The following is a 23,350-nucleotide window of genomic DNA, read 5'->3' on the forward strand; positions in this document are numbered from 1 at the left end:
AGGTCACTCTGTTTTACAAAACTCAGCGAATCCCTGTCATTCTCTGTACATGTCCTATCCTGGTTTGAATACCCCCAAAAAATCATCCCACACTTAGCTAAGCTGAAATCAATTCACTATTCCTCTACCCTTCTCCCTAACCTATCAAAATCTCTGTAACTCATTGTAACCTACATCACTATCAACAAAACCTCTAAATTAGTATCACAGCAAACTTCTATGTCACCTAGAGCTACAGGGAACAGGGGGTCATTACAGAGTTCAACTCCTATGTTACAAAAGCCCTGACGTCATCACGGGGTGGGGGGGGGGGTCCTGATTTGAACACTGGGTGGAGTGTTCAACCCAAGTTGGTGCAGAGTGGGTCCCGTCTGCACCGTTCAGTATAGATCAGTCTGACAAATACTTGGTACCAGCACTCTCTAGGCTACAGCCCGCTGTGCCGCTGGCATTTCGGGCTGTAATGAAGGTCCTCCATCTCTGGCCTTGTTTAGGGCTTCCTTCATTGTGTCAGTAGCTCGGTTTTCACTACTGTCAGTCATGCAAGTTCGGGGTGGAGGCTTAGGAATACCGTCACACTCAGATGTAGGAAGATCCTCGTTGCTGTTTCCGTAACAGTTTTGGTTGACCAGTCAGGGTTGTTTAGCTCTGAGCTGAATTCCCGAATCTGGAGGGCCAGTGGACCACTCTTAGTCTGACCTCTACCCTTTGACCTGTTTGGCATGGCCGACCCTACCAAGAACCGAAGTATAAACCCCTGACCCCAGCCAGCATCGCTCTCTGGGTCATTGAGGCACACAAGCCTCCAAACCACAACAAGATTGTGAGGTCCAGTGGTCTCTGGATTAGAAAAAATTGCCAGAGCTGATCATTCCTGTTCATGATTCATTGCCCCTGTCTAAGGAAGTAAACCTGGGGGTGAAAGTACACCAAATTGATGGGAGGTCATTGTTCTGAAGCATGGACCGTTCCTCCCTCCACGGAGGCTGCCTGACCTGCCGAACACTCGAGCGTTCGCAGTTTTTATTTATGCGCAAGTTGACTGTGAACTGTGTGTGAACTGGCTGGGATTTCTGAGCTGTTTGCTTGTTATTTCTGCGCAAATTGGCTGACATTTTTCTGAGTTGGCTGAGGCTTAAGCATGAGTTGGCTGAGACTCTTGTGCGAGTTAGCTCACTGTTATGAAACTTGTGTGTGATTTAGGCCACCTTATTAAGCGCAGTACCTGGTGACTGTGGAATCCCGTAGCCAATGGATGAGAACAAGGCTCCGCAATCCTGCCACAGCTGGTTGTGAATGAGAGTCAATTAAATAACTAGCTGATCAAGGGACTCCAAGAACATTCCCCACCAGGCAATGATGGAGACCAGCGCATCAGCCAAAGGTTTTGCGACCACCTTCAGCCAGAACTACATAGGCACATGCTTTTGGTAAAGTTTTTGACAAGGGCCCACAGGGCAGGCTGATCTGGAATGTTAGGCCACATCAGATTCGGGGGAGCCAGTGAGGTGGATTTGGAATTGACCTGAATGTGATGGTGGAAGGTAGATTGTGGCTAGTGGGGTGCCCCAGGAATTGGCATTAGGACCTGTTTCACTGCTGTATTACTCAATGTAACATAAATACTGTGGCTGCAGTGGCTTTATTATTGAGTGGGGACACTGCAGTAAATGACTCACCTTTCCCTATTTGTGACTCCTCATCAGGTGTGGGAATACCCTCCCCACCTTTGCATGGAAGATGGAACCTCTGGCAGTTCCGTACTCGAGGGGTTTGACACCATCCAGAGTAAAACAGCCCGGTTTCTTGGGAAAACCCCATGAACCTCACCGACCGTTCATTCTCTCCACTACCAGTGTAAAGTGGCTCCAAGGAATACCATCCGAAAAGTGCACTGCAGCCAGATGCCAAGGCTATTCCATCAGTAGCTCTATCACCAAAAGTAAGTATCACCAGCAAGCGTGTGAGAAGGCCACCATATATCGTGCTTCAAATTGCACATTAGCCTGACCTGAAGATCTATTACTTCTCCTCACTACTTGTTGGAAGACCCCCCTCCCCCACAATACGTAGAGGCGTAGCAGGCTTAGAAGGGGATCTGTCACGACTGGCTCAAGGGCGTTTTGTGGATAGGCAATAAATGCCGGCCTCGACAACGATGCCTGCAACCTGCAAACGAATAATACATCACAGCCCAACGAGGAATTGGTAGCACCTGAGAGAGAAGCCAGGCAGAAGGAAGTCCCCATTGTATCAAGGAAAGATTAAGTTGGGCAGGGGTTGGTGATTAGCAGTGTGATTAGCCCTGCCCGCTCTGTGCAACTGCCCTGGTAATGAAGAAATCGGCTTATGGTTTCACAGCCAGCAGTTTGCAAAGGGGAGTTGCTCCTAGGTATGCAAACAGAGCCTTGTGTTGTCGTATTCAAGATCGTTTACTGTCATCCTTCAGTACACTGGGTGTAAAGGAGAATGAAGCGATTGTCAATCCGGATATAAAAAGTAACAGAATAAGATCGGCTTACATACATGGGCTGATGGGTGGACACAAAGTACAGGGGTATTTGTACATAAGGTGGCTCTCACAAGAAGTGATTAAGGCTACATCCACACTACACCAGATAATTTTGAAAACGCCGGTTTTGCGTAAAAATGATAGGCATCCACGCTATGCGTTTTTAAAAATATCTCCGTCCACATTGAAACGGAGATTTTGGTGAACCTCTTCCTACTGAGCGTGCGCAGGACACATCGACTGAAAACAAGCGACATGTTTGGTGTCGAATCTCACCATGAAAGTGCGCGTTTGTCTAGTTACAGACTAGAAAAACTTAAACGACGGACAGCTGTTGGCTCTCGCGCAGGAGGAGTTAAAAGTAAAAAAAAACAAATACTGGAGCGTATGGAGGCAACCGACAGGGAGTTCACGGACAGATTGACCCGGCTGATAACAAACATTGAAAAACTGACTAACTGTTGTACTAATAAAGCACCTTGTTAAATGTATAAAATATGTCTGCATCAGTGTAATCTTGTATTTCCATACAATGTTACATTAGGCTGTTATACATCTATTGTCAGAGAAGTACTTGCATAAATAGGTAAACCACCTTCGTATGAACAAGAAGAGAAAATGGCAAAGTGAGTATACTTATTTATTCAGTAAGTTATGGGTCAAAGTATTTGGTGAGTACATTTCTAACTCTTCTGGCATCAGTCTTTTTGCCGTCTGTTCTGAAACTGTTAGGTTGCGTTCAGGAAAACAATGAAATAGCGCGCTGCCATCTGATAGCGTTTTCAGAAGTCTCTGGTTACCCCGTCCACACTGATCTGCCCAAGTGGCATTTTCAAAAATACACACCTTGGACAGCGTTTCTGAAAAGCTCCGGTTTCGGAGGACGAAAACGCTGTTTTAGTGTGGACGGAGGGTAAATTTGGTTACGGATTTATCCGGCGCAGTGTGGACGTAGCCTAAGTAGTGGTGGTGTGGTTGTGATGGGCTGGGTTAGCGAGTGGAGGTGTTGATCAGTGTGACTGCTTGGGGGAAGTAACTCTCTGAGCCTGTTGGTTCCCACGTGGATGCTGCAGAGCCTGATGGAAGTGGGGCAAGCAGACCACGATCACGGCAGGTGGGTCCTTCATGAAATCGCTGGTCCTTCTCCGGCACCTTTCTGTATATATGCCTTTGATGGTGGGTAGGCTGGTGCCAGTGTTGGGCAGAGGCCTCCTGTCTGCCAGAGCACAGTTTCCATACCACATGGCAATGCAGCCAAGTTAGGATGCTGCTCAGCAGAGTATTTCTAGAAGGTCATGAGGATTCACGGATAATCCAGCTGTCTTCAGCCTCCTCAGAAAGTAGAGGCACTGGTGAGTTCTCTTGACTGTGGAGGGTGTGTTCAGGAACCATGAGAAGTTGTGAGATATGTGCACTCTCAGGAGACGACATATCACTTCCACTAAGCTTCCACATTGGAAATGCTCCAAATAAGATGCTGGGTCTTTCGTAGGAAGCCATATGCATTTACTTCGCACCTCTGATGCAGAAATTGCCCCAAGACACTTCAATATGGAGGCCACCAATGGAGCTCTTTCTGTTCCAGGGCCCTGAGTCTTTGAAAATCTCCTCTGCAAAGGGCTGTGGGAGCAGTCTCTGAATACTTCTAGGACTGAGATAGACAAATAGTTGATAGATAAAAAGATGGAAGATAAAGTGCAGCTGAGGTTCCAATGAGCTCACACGTTAGTGAATGGCAGTACCAGCTCAAGGGACCACGCTAGCAAACAAGGTGTGCCATTGAGCCGCAGAAGGAGATGAGGGCACAGGTAATCATCCAAAGGCTTGGTCAAAGAGGTCAGTTTTTTAATGGTGTTCAATGAAAAACGAGAGAGGATGAGGTTTATGGAAGGTGATCCAGATGCAAGAGCCAAGGTGGCAAATGGCTTCCGCCGGTGGTGGAGAGGAGGAAGGTCGAAGCAGTAAGGCTACCAGAACCGCAGGTTGTGTGGGATGGAGAAGTCAGCTCTAGCCCAAGGACGAGAAGCATGAAGTTCAGTGGCTGGGAGTCCAGCGTTATGCCAAGTGTTACTGCAGACAGATTAAAAGTGCCTGTTACCTGTTACAGTTGAATCATAACTGGAGCACCACTCTGTGGTAGCAGCTCGTGCCAGGTCGCTTTCACCCCTGAATGTAGGTCAACGAGAACAGGGGGCGGCAGGTCAGCGGTTAGAATATGCAAAGCAGAGTGCTGAAACTGTTCCTGTTTCCTGGGCTGATTTTCTCTTTCTCTCTCTCTCTCTGCTCCTTGTGCAGCCTCATTGCTGAACACAGTGACCTTCTTCTCAGATCAATTCTCACCTCAGACAGGTTACAATTCAGCTGTCACTTCCAGGTCCCACTGCTACACCTGCTGCCTTGTAAACGTCTATTGCTCTGCCTTCCTGTGTCACACATCGAGGAGGAGGCTTAATTTCCTTGTAGTTGGTGGTGCGTGACTTTTCAATAATACTAGCCATCACCCTGTTCTGGAGCAATAGGCCCTTTCAAATATGATCCTATTACTAAGCAAAGGTCTCTGCTTTCTTGGCCCTGCATATTCAACTACAGAGCCACTCAAACCAGAGTGTAGCCACATTTGTTCCTAGTCTGTGATGAGTTACTTGAAATTACAATCCACTCATCACACTAAAACACTGAATCCAATGTTCCCTGCCAGTGTATAACCACAAAGCAAACTTCCTGCCTTTCTTTGATAGCATCAGCTTCTTTTCTTGCCTCCTTTACACTTTTATCTGGACTTCCATTAACAACGCCTTTTATCTTTCCTGCAGCCTACTCCCTCTGAGAGCATCTTCCACATTCTCGCACCATTTTAAGTAAGGAAGTTTTTCTCAAATTTTGTGTTGAATTTGGTGATTTTTTAAAAAAAATTCATTTATTGAGATAGAGCGCAGAATAGGCCCTCCGGTCCTTCGATCCACGCCTCCCAGCAATCCCCCAACTTAACCGGAGCCTAATCACGGGACAATTTACAACGAACAATTAACCTACCAGCTGGTATTCTCTGAACTGTGGGAGGAAACCAGAGCACCTGGAGGAAACCCACATGGTCATGGGGAGAACATACAAATTCCTTACAGGCAGAGCAGGAATTGAACCCAGGTAATGTAAGGCGTTTTGCTAAACCTTGTGCCACCCGTTATATTTACAGCCTCTGCTTCGGTCTTCTACCCTACCAAATTGTTTTTGAAAACCTTGGTCAAGTCTCCCTCATCCTTCTCCATTTTAGACTAAAGCCTACTCATTCCTTCCCAATAGTGTTTTATGAATGAACCTTTTGTGTTCATTCTGTGCTGGTGATTGGAAGAAAACTTAGGGGGGATGTCAGAGGCAAGTTTTTTAAATAGAGAGTGGTGGGTACATGGAACACTCTGCTGGGGTGGTGGCAGAGACAGATACGTTAGGGGCATTTAAGAAACTCTTAGCTGGGCACATGGATGATAAAAAAAGAAAAGATATGTAGGAGGGAAGAGTTGAATTACTTTTAAAGTAGGTTAAAAGGTGGTTATTGTGGGCTGAATGGACTGTACTGTGCTATAGTGTTCCATGTGGTACATTCTATGTTCTACAACTTTTTCTACCTTTGCTTGTGTATCCAAGTCCTTTTCATAATAAGATGGAGCTGTGTGATTATGGCCGCAGTGAGTAAGCTTGCTAGGTAAGAACTCATAAGTAATGATCAAAAGATAAAGGTTAGCTTTATTTCTCACATGTACGTCAAAACATACCATAGGACATAGGAGTAGAATTAGGCCATTTGGCCCATCGAGTCTGCGCCACCATTTAATCATGCCTGATCCTTTTTTGTCTCTCCTCAGCCCCTCTCCCCAGCCTTCTCCCTGTAACCTTTGATGCCGTGCCCAATCAAGAACCTATCAAGCTCTGCTTTAAACATACCCAAAGACCGGGCCTCCACAGCTGCCTGTAGTAATAAATTCCACAAATTCACCACTCTCTGGTGAAAGAAATTTCTCCGCATCTCTATTTTAAATGGACGCCCCTCTATCCTGAAGCTGTGCCCTCTTGTCCTAGACCCCCATCATGGAAAACATCCTTTCCACATCTACTCTGACTAGGCTTTTCAACATTACAGTAAAATGTGTTCTTTATGTCGAATCCAACCAGGGAGGATTAAGCTGGAGACAGCCCGCCAGTGTTGCCAGGCTTCTGGCCCGAACATAGCATGCCAATAACTTACGAACCCAGAGAAAATCCACACAGACACGGAGAGAACTTACAAGCTCTATACAGACAGCAGTGGGAATTGAACCCTGATTTGTGATCGCTGGTGCTGTGTACTACCAAGCCATGTTAAATTGCCCAGAAGTGGGAATGTAGCTAGTTGTAGCGTTCTAGAACAGAGTACCATTTTGCATCATAGCAATGCACACAGTTGACCAAAATCCAGTGAGAGACAAGTGGTTCATGGGCACTGGAGGGACATTGTGTTCCTGACATGTTACAGCCCAGCATTTGGTGTTGGTCCTTGACGGCACACTCCCCAGTAGAGGATACACAGCAGCAGCTTACATACTGTAGAGGGACAGAGGCTGGAGGACCGAGAGTGATGGATCCCATATTCTCCCAAAGGGGCATCAAGAGCACGTCAGTGAGAGAAGAGCCAGGAAGATCACCTGCCCGAACCACAATTTCAAAGATCCAGGCAGGAAATGGATACAGGCAGCTCATCCAGGACTGAGAAAGCCTACACATAGGCATGGTGATCTGCTCACATTTCCAGGGTGGGGATCCTCACAGGAAGGTGGTCTTGAGGGAAGGAATCTCTCATCAGAAAATACACAAGGTCATAAGAATTCACTTAAGTAATCTGAGCAGAGATTCAGTCAATATCGTGTTATAATTAGTGCATGTAATGCAGTTACTGTCACCTTCCTGTCAGCTTGAAACAATCTGGCCATTCTCCTCTGACCTCTCTCATTAACAATGCTTTCTCACCTACAGAACCGCTGCTCACTGAATGTTTTTTTTTGTTTTTCACACCATTCTCTGTAAACTCTAGAGACTCTTGTGTGTGAAAATCCCAGGAGGTCAGCAGTGTCTGAGATACTCAAACCACCCCATCTGGCACCAACAATCATTCTGTGGTCAAAGCCACTGAGATCACATTTCCTGACAATTCTGATTGGTCTAAACAAACAAATGAACCTCCTGAGCATATCTGCATGTGAGTTGCACCCACATGATTGGCTGTTTAGATATTTGCACTATCAAGTAGGTGTACCTAATAACTTGACGATGGAGTATAAAGCTCATCCTGAATTCCTGTTCCTCCACAGTCCTGAGATTCACAGATCCTTCACTTGTTTGCATTCAGCTGTTATGGTTGGACAGAGGTGAGGAGACACAGATGCAGAGGCAAGGATACAAGATACAGGCCCTCAGAGAGTAAGGCTGAAATCATCACTGGTGCCTCCTGGAAACGTGGCATTTACCATCAGGGAATTATTCTTGTGATCCACAATAAGGTGTGTGGAAGCCACTTCTGCTTATAAGAGGTCAGGGTTATTAAGATCCCAAGACCAGGAAATTGACAACCAGCAAGACATTGACCTTGACACAGAGCCATCCAGGCACGAGAGTGTGGTCTTGCTACATAACATCATAGGTCTCCATAACCCAGACTTGTGAGAGATTAGCTCAATAGAGATGTTCTTCATTAAAGAGACCTGGACGCAGTTCGGTGACTCAGTAGGAGTTACATCTCTACTGTCAGGCATTTCTTTCTCTCCGGTCCCGAGGTTCTCAACCAAACCTGACTGATGATGGTGTCGCCACGGCAGAAGGAAATGCCCCCTGCTAGTTTGGTACAGAGGGTGAGTGTTCTGAGGTTGTCCAGTCAGATTTCCTGGTGTCAGCAGAGTGTTCCTCTACCTCACAAGGAAGGATGTAGAGTAGCACAATGCACTGTTGATATGACTGAGGCTGCTTCATTGAATCATGGAATCATCCACCAAGGAAGCTGGCCCTTCTACCCACTAAGTCATGCTGACCTATTTCACAATGGATCAGAATCAGGTTTAATGTCACTGGCGTACATCAGGAAATTTGTCAACTTTGCGGCAGCAGTACAATGAAATACATGATAATATGGAGGGGGGATAGCTGCAACTACAGTAAGTATACGTATATTAAGTAAGCAGTGCAAAAACAGAGATTAAAAAAGTAGCCAGGTAGCGTCATGGATTCAATGCGCACTTAGAAGTCAGATGGGAGAGGGGAAGAAGCTGTTCCTGAATCACTGAGTGTGTGCCTTCAGGCTCCTGTACCTCCTCCCTGATGAGAAGAGGTCATGATCTGGGTGATCGGGGTCCTTAATAATGGACGCCACCTTTTTGAGGCATTGCTCCTTGAAGATGTCTTAGACACTATGGAGGCTAGTGCCCATGATGGCACTGACTAAGTTCACAACTCTCTGCAGCTTACTTTGATCTTTTGCAGTAGCCACCCCCCCCCCGACCCCACATCACCACCATACCAGATGGTGATGAAGCCAGTTAGAATCCATTTTACTCTCCCCACAGTCCTAAATTTGGCTTCACCTACTTGCCAGGGATTGTTTTCAGGGCTCAATTAACCTACTGACACACATACACATCATTGGGATGTGGGTGGTAACTGGAACATTGGGGAAAACCCATGTAGTCACAGAGAGGTTATGCAAATTCTGTGCAAGCACACTGCACCAGACATCGGGATTCAACGTGTCATCTGAGCCGCGAAATGACAAATACAATAATTAAGTGGATACATGCATTGTTTGCATAGAGGTCATTGGGAGCATGCCTGACAATTCAATGCTAAGCTGCAGAGGCTATGGTCTCTTCACAATTGCTAGCGCAATCTACTTAAGGCAAAGTCAAATTTTGTGGGGAGAGAGCTTAACTGCTAACATTTTACAATTTCTAGACATGTAAGTCTTGCCAAAGATTAATATGTATTAATATGCATGAATAATTTGCAGAAATAGCAAAATGAGATCAGTGTAGATAGGTGCTTGGTGGTCTGCAGGGACCCACTCCAGTGGTGTAAAGGGAACTACAGAGGCATGAGAGAGGAGCTGGCCAGAGTTGATTGGGAGGGAACATTAGCAGGGATGATGGCAGAACAACAATGGCTGTGGTTTCTGGGATCAATTTGGAAGGCACAGGATAGATACATCCCAGAGAAGGAAAAGTATTCTAAAGGAAGGATGAGGTAACCACAGCTGACAAGGGAAGTCAAAGACAGCATAAAAACAAAAGAAAGGGCATGTAATATAGCAAATATTATTTGAAAACTAGAGGATTGGGCAGCTTTTAGAAACCAAAAGAAGGCAACTAAAAAGCAATAAGAAAATTGAAGATAAAATATGAAGTTAAGCTATCCAATAATATAAAAGAGGATAGCAAAAATTTTGAGAAATATAAAGAGTAAAAGAGAGGCCAGACTATGTAACAGTTTCTTCCCCCAAGCCATCAGTCTCCTCAATACCCAGAGTCTGAACTGACACCAACTTACTGCCCTCTACTGTGCCTATTGTCTTGTTTATTATTTATTGTAATGCCTGCACTATTTTGTGCACTTTATGCAGTCCTGGGTAAGTCTGTAGTCTAGTGTAGTTTTTGTATTGTTTTACGTAGTTCAGTGTAGTTTTAGTATTGTTTCATGTAGCACTATGGTCCTGAAAACATTGTCTCATTTGTACTGTGTACTGTACCAGCAGTTATGGTCGAAATGACAATAAAAAGTGACTTGACTTGGCAAGAATGGATCTGCCGCCAGTGGGAAATTACACTGGAGAGTTAGTAATGGGGAACAAAGAAATGGAGGACAAATTCAATAAGTATTTTGTTGAAGAAACAAGCAGAAAGCCAGAAATTTGCCAAATGCCAGGGACAGAAGTGAATGTAGTTACTGTACAAAGGAGCATGTGCTTGGGAAGTTGAAAGTTCTGAAGGTAGGTAAGTCACCTGGACCAGAAGGACTACTTTTCAGGTTTCTGTAAGAGGTAGCTGAAGAGATCGTGGAAACATTAGTAATGATCTTTCACAAATCCCTAAGTTCTGGAATGGCTCCAGAGGACCTGTAAATTGTAAATGTCACTTCTCTTTTTAAGAAAGGAGGGAGGCAAAACACAGGAAATTATAGGCCAGTTAGCCTGACTTCTGTGATTGGTAAAAAGTTGAAGTCTATTGTTAAGGATGAGGTTTTGGGGTACTTAGAGGCACATGATAAAATAGGCCAAAGTCAGCATGGATTCCTTAAGGGAAAATCATGCCTGACAAATCTGTTGGAATTCTTTGCAAAAGTAACAGGCAGGACAGACAAAGGAGTCAATGAATGTTGTTACTTGGATTTTCAGAAGGCTTTTGACAAGGTGTCCCATATGAGGCTGCTAAACAAGATAAAAGTGTGGATAGAAGACTGGTTGACTCGCAGGAGGCAAAGAGTGAGAGTAAAGGGGGACTTTTCTGATTGGCTGCCGGTGACAAGTGGTGTTCTGCCAGAGTCAGTATTGGGGCTGATGAAGGGTCTCGACCTGAAACATTTACTGTACTTCTTCCTATAGATGCTGCCTGGCCTGCCATGTTCCACCAGCATTTTGTGTGTGTTGCTTGAATTTCCAGAATCTGCAGATTTCCTCATGTTTCAGTATTGGGACTGCTTCTTTTCGCATCATATGTTAATCATTTGGATGACGGGCTTGATGGCTTGATGGCTTTATGGCAGAATGTGCAGGCAATACAAAAATAGGTGGAGGAGCAGGTAGTGTTGAGGAAGCAGGGTCTATAGAAGGACTTAGTCTGATATGGGGAATGGGCAAAGAAGTGGAACATGGAATACAGTGTAGAGAAGGGTATGGTCATGCATTTTGGAAGAAGGAATAAATGTGTAGACTATATTCTAAATGGGTGCAAATCCAGAAATCAGACATGCAAGGGACTTGCAGGATTCACTAAAGGCTACCTTGCAAGTTGATTTGGTGGTAAGGAAAGCAAATACATTAATTTTGAGAGGACTAGAATATAAAAGCAAGGATGTAATGCTGAAGCCTTAAAAGGCACTGGTCAGACTGCATTTGGAGAATTGTGAGTAGTTTTTGGCCTCTCAGAAAAGATGTGCTGGCATTGGAGGAGGTCTCGAGGAGGTTCACAGGAATGATCCCAGGAATTAATTTGTTGACACATGAGGAGCATTTAATGGCTTTGGAGCTGTGTTTTCTGGAGTTTAGAAGAACTGGTGGGATGGGGGTGAGGAAAGGATCTCATTGAAACCTATCAAATATTTAGATATTTAGATATCTAGGTAGAGTGAAGAGTTTCAGCCTGAAACATTGACCTTACTCTTTTCCATAGCTGTGGCCTGGCCTGCTGAGCTCCTCCAGCACTTTGTGTGTGTTGCTTCGATTCCCAGCATTTGCAGCTTTTCTCTGGTTTGTGATTGAACATGGAGAAGATGTTTTCTACAGTGTGGGAGTTTAGAATGAGAGGCCAAAGCCTCAGAATACAAAGACATCCCTTTAGAACAGAGATCAGGGGGAATTTTTTTAGCCAGAAGCTGGTGAATCCGTGGAATTCATTTCCCCAGATGGCTGTGCATGCCAAATCATTGGGTATATTTAAAACAGATAGGTTCTTGGTTAGTAAGGGTATCAAAGATTATGGGAAGGCAGGAGAATGGGATTGAGAAGGATAAGAAATTCAGCCATGATGGAATGACAGAGCAGATTCAATGGGCCAAATGGCCTAATTTTGCTCCTATGTCATATAGTCTTATGGTCAATGGACCAAAGGGCTTGTTTTCCTGCTGTGTAAGTTTATGAGTTTGTGACTCTGAATGAAAGTCCCTTCAGTCTTGCAAAAAATGGATTTAATTCATGTCGAAAAGGGTTAAACATTTACTTTCTGTTTGAATCACTGGCTAGTCAAAACTATTTGAACTTTCCTAAGGAAATGAATCCCAAAGGAAAGGGTTAGTCAGAGTGGTTTGGATAGTTACAAAAAACCGCAGCCAATCAGATGAGGAATGAAGGATCTGAGAGGAACAATGAAGGAGCAGAGACAGGGACACCAGAAACCTCATGCTGTCCTGCCTCCATCTACAATGAAAGATTAATCGTCAGGACAACACAATAAACAAAAAGCTAGGAGGATCAAAGGGCTACTAAGGTATAACGTCAGATGTTATTTTCTCTGAATATTTTGGTAAATACAGTAGTTCTAAATATATCTCACGTGGGTGAAGAAGGGCGTTTTGAAAGCAATTAATATTAAACCATTCTACTTATGAAGTAGAATAAAATTCCAGCTTCCTCCTTACTCAAATGCAATCCAAGGCTCACTTTGCCAGGCCAACCAACGCACCAGTTTGGCAAACTCACTCAGTAAATGCCAACTGTAGCTCCAAGCCGCCATTCCCATCCCTGGTCTGACAAAACCTCCCTCAGATTTAATCTTCTCTGCTGATCCCCAGCAGATCACATTGATGTCACAGCCAGGATACCCCACCATCTCCTCTACTTCCTCAGGAGACTAAAAACATTGGCATGTCCCCGTCAGCCCTTGCCCATCTTTCTCTGTGCAACATAGAAATGATCCTGTCTGGGTATGTAACAGCTTGGTATGGCAACTGCTCTGCACACAACCTCAAGAAGCTGCGAGGAGTTGTGGACACAGCTCAGCACATCACAGTTCAAATATCAAAGTAAATTTAATATCAAAGTACAGATATGTCACCAAATACTACCCTGTGATTTATTTTCTTGCAGGCATTCACAGTAGAAGAAACAAGAGCAATAGAATCAATGGAAAACTACACATAAACAAAGATTGACAAATTGCACTCATACAAAAAGAAATAAGTAATAATAGCAATAAATAAATAACATTGAGAACATTAGTTGTAGAGTCCTTGAAAGTGAGTCCCTAGGTTGTGTTCAGTGTTGTGGTGAGTGAAGCTTCAGGAGCTTGATGGTTGAAGGATTGTAGCATTTCCTGAACCTGGTGGTGTGGGTCCAAAAGGCTCCTCTACTTCCTTCCTGATGGTAGCAGCCAAAAGAGACCGTGGCCCAGAAGGCAAGGTGGTCCTTGATGATGGATGCTGCCTCCTTGTGGCAGAGCTCTTTGTAGAAATGCTCAGTGATGGGGACTGAGCTTTTCACGGTGATCCACCACTTTTGTAGGCTTTTCCATTCTTGGCCATTGGTGTTTCCATACGAGACCATGATGCGACCAGTCAGGATACTCTCCATTGTGCATCTATAGAAGTTTGTCAAAGATTCAGATGACATGCTAAATCTGCGCAAACTTCTGATGCACTGTCATACGTTCCTTGAAATTGCATTAACTTGTTGTACCCAGGACAGATCATCTGAAATGATAATGCAAAGGAATTTAAAGTTACTGATACTCTCCACCTCTGATCCTCTGATGAGGACTGGCTCATGGACTCCAACTTTTTTCCTCCTGAAGTCAATGATCAGCTCCTTGGTCCTGCTGACGCTGTTGTGGCACCACGCAGACAGATTTTCAATCTCTCTCCTCTGTGCAGATTTGTCACAACCTTTGGTTCAGCCCACAACAATGGTGTCTTCAGCAAACTTAAATATGGCATTGGAGCTGTACTGGGTCTCACAGTCATTAGTATAAAGTGCGTAGAGCAGGGTCTAAGCACACAGCCTTGTGGTAAACCTGTATTGATGGAGATCGCGGAGGAGATGTTGTTGCCAATCCGTACTGACTGGGATCTGCAAGTGAGGATCCAATTACACAAGGAGGTATTGAGGCCAAGGTCTTGGACCATATTGATTAGTTTTGAGGGGATGAAAATGTTAAATGCTGAGGTGCAGTCAACGAAAAGCATCCTGATGTATGCACCTTCACTGTCCAGATGTTGCAGGGTTGATTGAAGAGCCAATGAAAAGACATCTCATGTTGACCTGTCATGACGGTAGGCAAATTGGAGCAGATCCAAGTAACTCCTCAGGCAAGAGTTGATGTGTTTCATGACTGACCTCTCAAATCCTTTCATCACAGTGGATGTAACTGGATGCTACTGGATGATAATCAATGAAGTAGGTTACTAGGTTATCATAGGAACCAGCCTGTGGATTCTGCCTATAGTTCTCACTGCACCAGTAAAGCAGCCTGCGTAATCAAAGACCTCACCTGTCAGATACTGTACACTCAATGGCCACTTTATTGGATATGTACTGTACGTAATAAAATGGCCACTGAATGTACATTAGTAGCCTTCTGCTGTTGTAGCCCACCCACTTCAAGGTTTGACATGTCGTGCATTCAGAGATGCTGTTCTGCACATCATTGTTGTAAGACTTGCTAATTTGAGTTACTGTCGCCTTCCTGTCAGCTTGAACCAGTCTGGTTGTTCTGCTCTGACCTCTGTCATTAACAAGGTGTTTTCATCCACAGAACCACTGCTCACTGAATGCTACTTTTGTTTTTCATCCCAATGGACTACCTGCAAGTTTAGTGAGCTGAAGGAGAAGATTGATCATTGATCTGGCAAGAAGTTGGAAGATTGCCCTAAATTTGTGAAGTCTGGAGATGCAACCATTGTTCACATGATGCCAACTAAACCCATGTGTGTCAAAAGCTTTTCTGAATATCTGCCTCTCGGTCAATTTGCTCTCCATGATATGAAACAGATGGTGGCTGTTGGAGTGATCAAGTCAGATGCTAAGAAAGAAATTTCTACAAGCGTCACCAAGGCCACCAGTAAAGTATTAAATGAGAAGTGAACATCACCACTGTCCACCAAAATTGGCAAACCTGAGACTGACACCCCAGATATACTTTATTCTTCCCTCTCTTATCGGGCAGTAAATACAAAAAACTGAAAGCACGTCCCACCAGGCTCAAGGATAGCTTCTATACCACTGTAATCAGACGTTTGAACAGACCTCATGTACAGTAAGATGGACTCTTGCTCTCACAATCGCTTACCTGCTCTGTACTCGTTCAGTAGGTTTTACTCTTTATTCTGTGTTGCTTTGTTCTACTCTATTCCAGCTCAATGCACTCTATGATTTGATCAATAAGCAAGACAAGTGTTTCACTCTATCTTGGTACATGTGACAATAATAAATCAATACTAATGCACCTCAACTTCCCAATTCCTGCCTTACCTTGACTTCATCACATCCTTCACACTCTCGACGTCTCTCCCCCAAGAACCCCTGCCTGAGCTGGTCCTGGCCACCACATTCTGGACTTCCTTCACACATGCTGCACTGGCAGAGGCCATGGAGGAAAGACCTGCTATCGTTCAAGGCTGATTCAATCGTACACGCAATTGTGGACCAACAGGGGTGGGGGTCCACAAGTTAAACAGTCATGGACATGCTGCCTAGTAACTGGCTAACACTGACTGATTTCTAAGCAAAGATTCCTCTCCCTGCTTGTCTGGACTGTGTTCAGAACTGATTTTTGGGCACACAAGAGAGCCAAACAGGATGGGTTAGATAGACTAGGAAGTGAATTAGTCCTCTGGAATTCTGTTGAGCATAATATGATTTGGTCCATTGCAATTCTACTGAATGGGATGTGATTTAGTCCATTGGAACTTTGACCATAGTTATGGTTGGATGAGTTTCTGAGGTGCTTCCAGCCTACAGTACAAAGGAATGTTAATATTTCTCTAATGTGCTAGTGTGTGAGCTGAAGGCATCCACAGAGAGAGAATGCAAGCACCACATGTTGCAAATATACAGTTTTATTCTTGATAAACAGATAGCCTGATTGCCAAGAAATATTCAACTCTGATGAGACAATGGTTTAAAAATGTGATACTTGGAAGCAGTTTATGCTTGAGTCAGGATTTATTGTAGATCTCCTCTGAAAGTAAAATTGATTAGTTATATCACAGCTTATTTAACTATTCATTATGTATCCAAGTCTCACTGATGAGGCTTTACATTCTACAACATCTGAGCTGTCCTCATTGTTCCAGCACCATCGATGTTGCCCTCACCCACATCTCCTCCATTTCCCACACATCTGCTCTCACCCTAGTCTCCTGCTGTCATAACAGGGAGTGAGTCCCTCATGTCCTTAACTACCAAACCCCGAGCCCCCATATCCAGCACGTCATTCTCCATAACTTCTGCCATCTCCAATGGGATCCTACCACTAAACATACCTGTCCCCCTCTACCACTCCCCACTTTCTACGTGTCTCCCTTTTCCATTTGTTCCTCCCCACTGACCTCCCTATTGGCACTTAATTCTGCAAGTGGAACAAGTGCTACACCTGCTCTTAAGACTTCTCCCTCGCCATCATATAGGGCCCGAACAGTCCTTCCAGGTGAGGCAACATTTCACCTGCGAGTCTGTCCAGGTCATTTATTGTAACAAGTGCTCCCAGAACAGCCTCCTCTACATTGGTGAGGGCCAATTGAGAGACCTTTTGGTTGAGCACCTTCACCCCGTCTGCCATTGAAGATAGGATTTCCCATTGGCCACTAATTTCCATTCTGATGTGTCTGGTCTATGACCTCCTCTACTGCCATGAAGAGGTCAACTCATTTTGGAGGAGCAACATCTCATATGATGGCATGAAAATTGATCCCTCTAACTTCTGGTAATTTCTTCCCTCTCCCTCCTTCCTCTCCCCACCCTCCCCTCCTCTCCCCCCACCCCACCTTCCTCTTCTGGCTTCTGCCCCCTTCCTTTCCAATCCTGATGAAGGGTCTCAACCTGAAGCGTCGACTGTTTATTCCCCTCTGAAGATATTGTCTGACTTATGGAGCTCCTCCAGCATTCTGCGTGCATTGCTCAAGATTTCCAGTTTCTGCAGAATCAGCAACTTGAAATTCTTCAATGTTATCACAGTGTCAGCAAGTTTAAGTTCCTTGGTGTTATTATTTCAGAGGACCTGTCCTGGGCCCAGAACGTAAGGGCAATTATGAAGAAAGCATGGCAGCACCTCTACTTCCTGAGGAGTTTGCAAGGATTTGGCATGACAACTAAAAACTTGACAAACTTCTATAGGTGTGTGGTGGAGAGTATATTGACTGGCTGCATCACAGCCTGTTATAGAAGCACCAATGCCTTTGAATGGAAAATCCTACATAAAGTAGTAGATACAGCCCAGTCATTCATGGGTAAACCCTTCCCACCATTGAGCACATCTACAAGGAGTGTTGTTGCAGGAAACCAGCATCCATCATTAGGGACGCCCACCATCCAGACCATGCTTCTTCCCTGCTCTGCTGTCAACAAGAAGGTGCAGGACTCTGAGGATTCACACCACCAGGTTCAGGAACAGTTATCAACCCTAGCCATCAGGCTTTTGAACCACAGACGATAACTTCACTCAACTTCCTCGCCCCATCACTGAACTGTTCCCACAACCTATGGACTCACTTTCAATGACTCTCTGTCTCATGTTCTTGATATTTATTGCCCCTGTATTTAATATTATTATTTCTTTTATCTCTTTCTTTTTATATTTGCACAGTTTGTTGTCTTTTGCACGTTGGTTGTCCTACCTCTTGATACAATCTCCAACCTGATGGCATGAACATCAATTTCTCAAACTTCTGGTAATTGCCATACCCCCCACTGCCTTCACCATTCCCCATTCCCATTTCCCTCTCTCACCTTATCTCCTTATCTCCCCATCGCCTCCCTCTGGTGCTCCTCTCCTCTCCCTTCCCTTACTTCCATGGTCTTTTGGCCACTCCTATGAGATTCCCCTTCTCCAGCCCTTTATCTCTTTTAGCAATCGACTTCCCAGCTTCTTATTTCATCCCTCCCCCTCTCCCAGTTTCGCTTATCACATTACCACCTTGTACTTCTTCCTCTCCTTCCCCCACCTTCTTATTCGGACTTCTAATTTCGGTTTTCCCATCGTAATGAAGGGTCTCGGCCCAAAATGTCAACCGTTTAACTCTTCTCCATGCTGCCTGGCCTGCTGAGTTCTTCCAGCATTTTGTGTGTGTTCCTTGGATTTCCAGCATCTGCAGATTTTCCCTTCTTTGTGGTACAGTCTTTCATTGCCCAAGATCTGAAAAGTCTACAGAAGGTATTGGATACAGCTTAATTCATCACAGGCAATGCCCCCCCCCTTGAACAAGACATTGTTCAAGGGGACTTCGCTCTTGCTGGGCTGGTGGGTTCACCAGCCTAACAACAGTGGCTGCGCTTCAAAGCAACTTGTGTTACGTGTGCTGCTTAGAGTTGCCATGATGTGCTGTGCAAATGTATAGACTTTCTTTAAGATGTTCGGAAGACGGACAACCTGTGGAATGTAAGCCCAATTCCAGCCGGAATTCCAGGGTGGGGAAGTTGTCAGTAGAGAAGTATCTGGCGTAATCTAAAAGAGGTCAACTGTGGCACATTGAAATCTTATGTTCACCAGAACAGGGCCTGAATGTGGAGTGAACTGTGTCACTAATTAAATATAATGCAATACTATATTTGGCTTTTGTTCAAAATTCAATCAGCAGCTCGCCAACTACTTCCTGCAGCAGAGATTTGTATTTGAAAGGGAGAGCCATTTTATGTTGTCAGAAAGAAAATGCACTCATTTGGATTGAACACAACACTCCATCTTGCTGCGGACAAGAAGCTCTCCATCGCATTTTTGACAAGTTTTTCACCAGGGAAATGTTCATGTTGCAACAGCCTAGCCTGTGATACACAGGGGAAAAGTAAGCTATGTGCTGTAGTCCACAGACTCCAATGGGCTCACATTGGTCAAAGTCAAAGTAAATTTATTTCCAAAGTACATATATGTAACCATATACAACCCTAAGATTCATTTTCTTGTAGACATTTACAGGAAAATAAAGAAATACAATAGGATTCATTTTATTTATCATTAAACATAATAGATAGATAGATAAATTAATTAAATAGATACTAATACAGCATTTTGGGGGTTAGGACAAATAGCAAATAACTTCAGCTGCTAACTTCAACAACCAATCTTCAGATCTGAATATAGACTGTAGGTTAAATACAAAATGCAGCTCTGAACAATGGGTTCCTAAAAGCCGTGAATCACAGTTAATGGGAAGACCAGACAGTACTGATTAAAATGCATTCAGGTATCTGTGGGTGCGGTGCAGGAGGTGTGAAGTTTGTGTGTAGTTCAAAGGAACCATTGTGGATGTATTATAAATGTGGAATTGTCCTTTGATCTTTAGCACATAAAATGTTGTGTAGTGCCGGCAAAACTCTTCTTTCGAGAGGGTCTCCACTGTGGATGTAGCATATATAGATTTCAGTAAGACATTTGATAACGTTCCCCCTTGCAAGGCTCCTTCAGAAAGTAAGGGGGCATAGGATCCATAACCTTGTTACTTTGCTCCACAGAATGCACCGTGAGCCCTGATGGAGAGCATTGGCCCAAAACGTCAACTGTTTATTCATTGACCCAGATGACGCCTGACCTGCTGAGTTCCTCCAGCATGTGTGATGCATTTTTATTGAACTGAAAAAATCTATGCTTCAATGATAAATTCTGCGATAAAATTAAATTTAAAACACCACTGGTGTCGGGTAACCAAACGACTCAGAGAGTCTGATGCTGAATCAGCCCATCCAACATCTGCAGGAAGTGTGCTGGAATTCTAGAGTTGTCCTTACTTACACCTCTCCTGGCTGCTTTCCCAAAATGTATGTGACTTATGGAGAGTTGGTTGACATCTGATCAGGGCTGTTTTGATGAGTTTCACATCTATACACTGTGAGTGTTGTTGAGAGGTACCTCGAGGGCCCAGGGGTACAGTCTGAGGTGGGTCAGTTGTCGGTCAACATCGCTCTACACTTCTTTCACACAGATCTGCTCCAAAGGTCATCGCATCAACGGGCAGTAAATAATGACCAGACACAGGACCGCTAGACTCCAGCATGGCCAGTTCCTGTAGTACTGTACCCCAGGTCAGTCTGTAGTACTGTACCCCAGGCCAGAGCCTGTAGTACTGTACCCCAGGTCAGTTCCTGTAGCACTGTACCCCAGGTCAGAGACTGTAGTACTGTATCCCAGATCAGTGCCTATAGTTCTGTACCCTAAGTCAGTTCCAGTAGCAATGTACCCCAGGTCAGAGACTGTAATACTGTACCCCAGGTCAGTTCCTGTAATATTGTACCCCATCAGTTCCTGTAGTACTGTACCCCAGGTCAGAGACTGTAGTACTGTACCACAGGACAGTGCCTTTAGTACTGTACCTCAGTTGAGTTCCTGTAGTACTGTACCCCACATCAGTGCCTGTGGAATGATTTGTCTGTTAGGGGTCAGGTCTGTGGGATGAGTTGTTGTAATTAAAGTTAAACATTCAAAGATTCAACAAAATCCTAAGGTTGGAAGTCCCAGAGACTTAGAGAAAGGAAATCTCACAGTGGTAAATAACTATAGCAAACTTTAAACATTGCGTGCCTGGGGAAAATGGTTTTATTTTGTTTGAAATTGTAAGAATGTGAAAAGCCTGTCAGAGTATCCAAACAAAAGAAATACCAGAGTCAGTGTGAGACACGGATCTGCACATCTGCAAAAGGTTTACAATCTCTCCCAGGGAGTGGCTGGGCATTTTATGATTTGGCAGGGGACTGGTTGCAATTTATAGCAATCATTACACACACCAGCCTTCCCCTCAGCCCTATACCCGGGAGAACTGCCTCACTGCGCACTGGTTACGAGACAAACGATGACCAGATGTGCTGGTGAAAGGACAGGGTTCAGAATGCTTGGCCTGAATGGGACACTGGCCATGGGGAAGTGTGGGGGAAGGGGAGGGGAGGACAGCACAGGCCAACACATTGATAGGGTTACTCTGACTTTTAGCCCACATGTGTGCTCTTGGCAAGAACGCAGCAAATTTGCTTCCTACACGCAAGATCTCCCCTTTTCTGATATTATCTGTTGCCGGGGAATGAGGGTATCATAATTCCAGCAAAATGTATCTCTCCTCCCTCTCTCTCCTCTCATCTCAGTTTCTCTCCCGAACACTCATCTGTGTCCTTGATACCGCACTGGTTGCTCTGGTAAAGAAAAGATGTCATTATGCTGGAGCACACGCAGAAGAAGTTTCGTGGGCTATTGGAACCACTGGGATTAAGATGTCAGGATAGGCTGGGGCATTTTCCCTCTGGGGCACAGGAGGCTGAGGGGTGACCTTACTATGTTGAGATACAGTGTGCAGAAGGCCCTTCTGGCCCTTTGAGTCATACCGCCCCCAATTTAATCCTAGCCTAATCACAGAACAATTTACAATGACCAATTAACCTACCAAGAGGTACGTCTTTGGACTGTGGGAGGAAACTAGACACGGGGTGAACATACAAATTTTTTACAGGCATGAGGGCCATAAATATTTTTATTATCAAAATAAACTTTATTCATAATAGGAAGTTACTTACAAGTACAACACCTCGTCATTTTTACATTCATAGACAAGGCGTAAAGTAGTGTTCTGTTACATTTCTTAAATCCAAGAGGACTCTTGCCTCTCGTGGCCCCCTGGGGTGGTGCTCTAATGCAATAGCTAAGGGGCTTCCTCAGCCAACCCGACCCCTCCCTGTCCAGTCGCAGGAAGAACCCTGTACCGTGGTCCCTCCCCACCGACCCCTTAAGGTGGCCGCATCAAGTTTTGGTGCGTTCCTCAGCAGGTTGTAATATCGGAACACTGAGTTGCTGGTTTCCCGTTCTCATTACAGGAGAGACCTCTCTCTCCCTCGATGGAGGGAGAGACAGCCTGTCTGAGATACCTGAGTGCTGGTTATGGACTACAGTTTCTGATGGACTCTAGATCAAGCTCTTGTTAGTGGAACCTTGCGAATGTACTCCTGCAGCGTGGAACGCGCCAGTCGGCAGCATTCTTCCACGGATATCTCGATGTGTCGGCAGGGTGACAAACTACACATGGACCAAAGGGTGTCTTTTGCCGAGCTGGTGATCTCCCGGCCGCACTTGATGTCCGTCTCTGGGACCAGCCAGTAGATCAGAGAGTCCTCTGTTACTGAGGCACAGGACATTGGCATTTTCCTCCAGGCCCTCTTTACAAAACCACAGCCCGTAAAGAGTTGAGCAGCTCTCTCATCCCGTGGGCAATCTGCGGTGGGAGTGATGCTCTGGACAACTTACCCATCCGAGGGTGAATATGCTGCTCTGTCCTAGAACATTGTTGAACGCTCCTGAGGCTTGGTGTAACAAACAAATGCAGAATATTCCACTATACTCCTGGAGTGTGCCTCAAAGACTGGAAAAATGTTGGGAGGCAGGAAGTGGGTGAAGAGACTGAACATTTTACAACCACAGAACTTGTGGAATATCAAAGGCAAGAACTTTGGATAAGAGGCATGAATAGTATTTGCCACTAATCAGCCCTGTTGAATCCTAATGCATTTGTGATCCAGAAGTCAACAATGAGGCATAAAACTTAATGCTTATATAGTTTTATTAAGAGTTACAAGAGCAATGAAGAGTACAAGAGAAGAGGCAGAGCGAGGGACATAGGGAAGAGGGCAGAGAAAGGCAAAGGGAAGAACAGGAATGAGAAAGCCTCAACATGGTCTTCTCTACACATGACAGGAATTCCATTGATAATGTTGACCAATAAAATAGCTGTATTGAAGTAACGTGACACCCACCAAGAAGTTTCCAGAAAAATACAGAGGCAACTGTAATTGATGAAAAACACAGTGAATAATTACATGCATATAGGTGATTATATGCAGTACTGTGCAAAAGTCTTAGGCACATATATATAGCTATGGCCCCTAAAACGTTTAGAATTTTGCACAGTACTGCATTTGTCAATGTGGAGTGGAGA

General features: G+C 44.7%; 1 long non-coding RNA gene across 1 annotated transcript in view; it reads right to left on the bottom strand.

Annotated features, from left to right (window-relative positions):
- LOC132382196 (uncharacterized) overlaps positions 1-15,883 on the bottom strand; it is a 125,468-nt gene extending 109,585 nt beyond the window's left edge. The window contains exon 1 of the long non-coding RNA XR_009508227.1: positions 15,702-15,883. This is a non-coding gene — a long non-coding RNA (uncharacterized LOC132382196). The remainder of the gene's footprint in view (positions 1-15,701) is intronic.
- Positions 15,884-23,350: the final 7,467 nt, after the last annotated feature.

This window comes from Hypanus sabinus, chromosome 27, assembly GCF_030144855.1.
Source record: "Hypanus sabinus isolate sHypSab1 chromosome 27, sHypSab1.hap1, whole genome shotgun sequence".
In the NCBI taxonomy this organism is placed as follows: domain Eukaryota; kingdom Metazoa; phylum Chordata; class Chondrichthyes; order Myliobatiformes; family Dasyatidae; genus Hypanus; species Hypanus sabinus.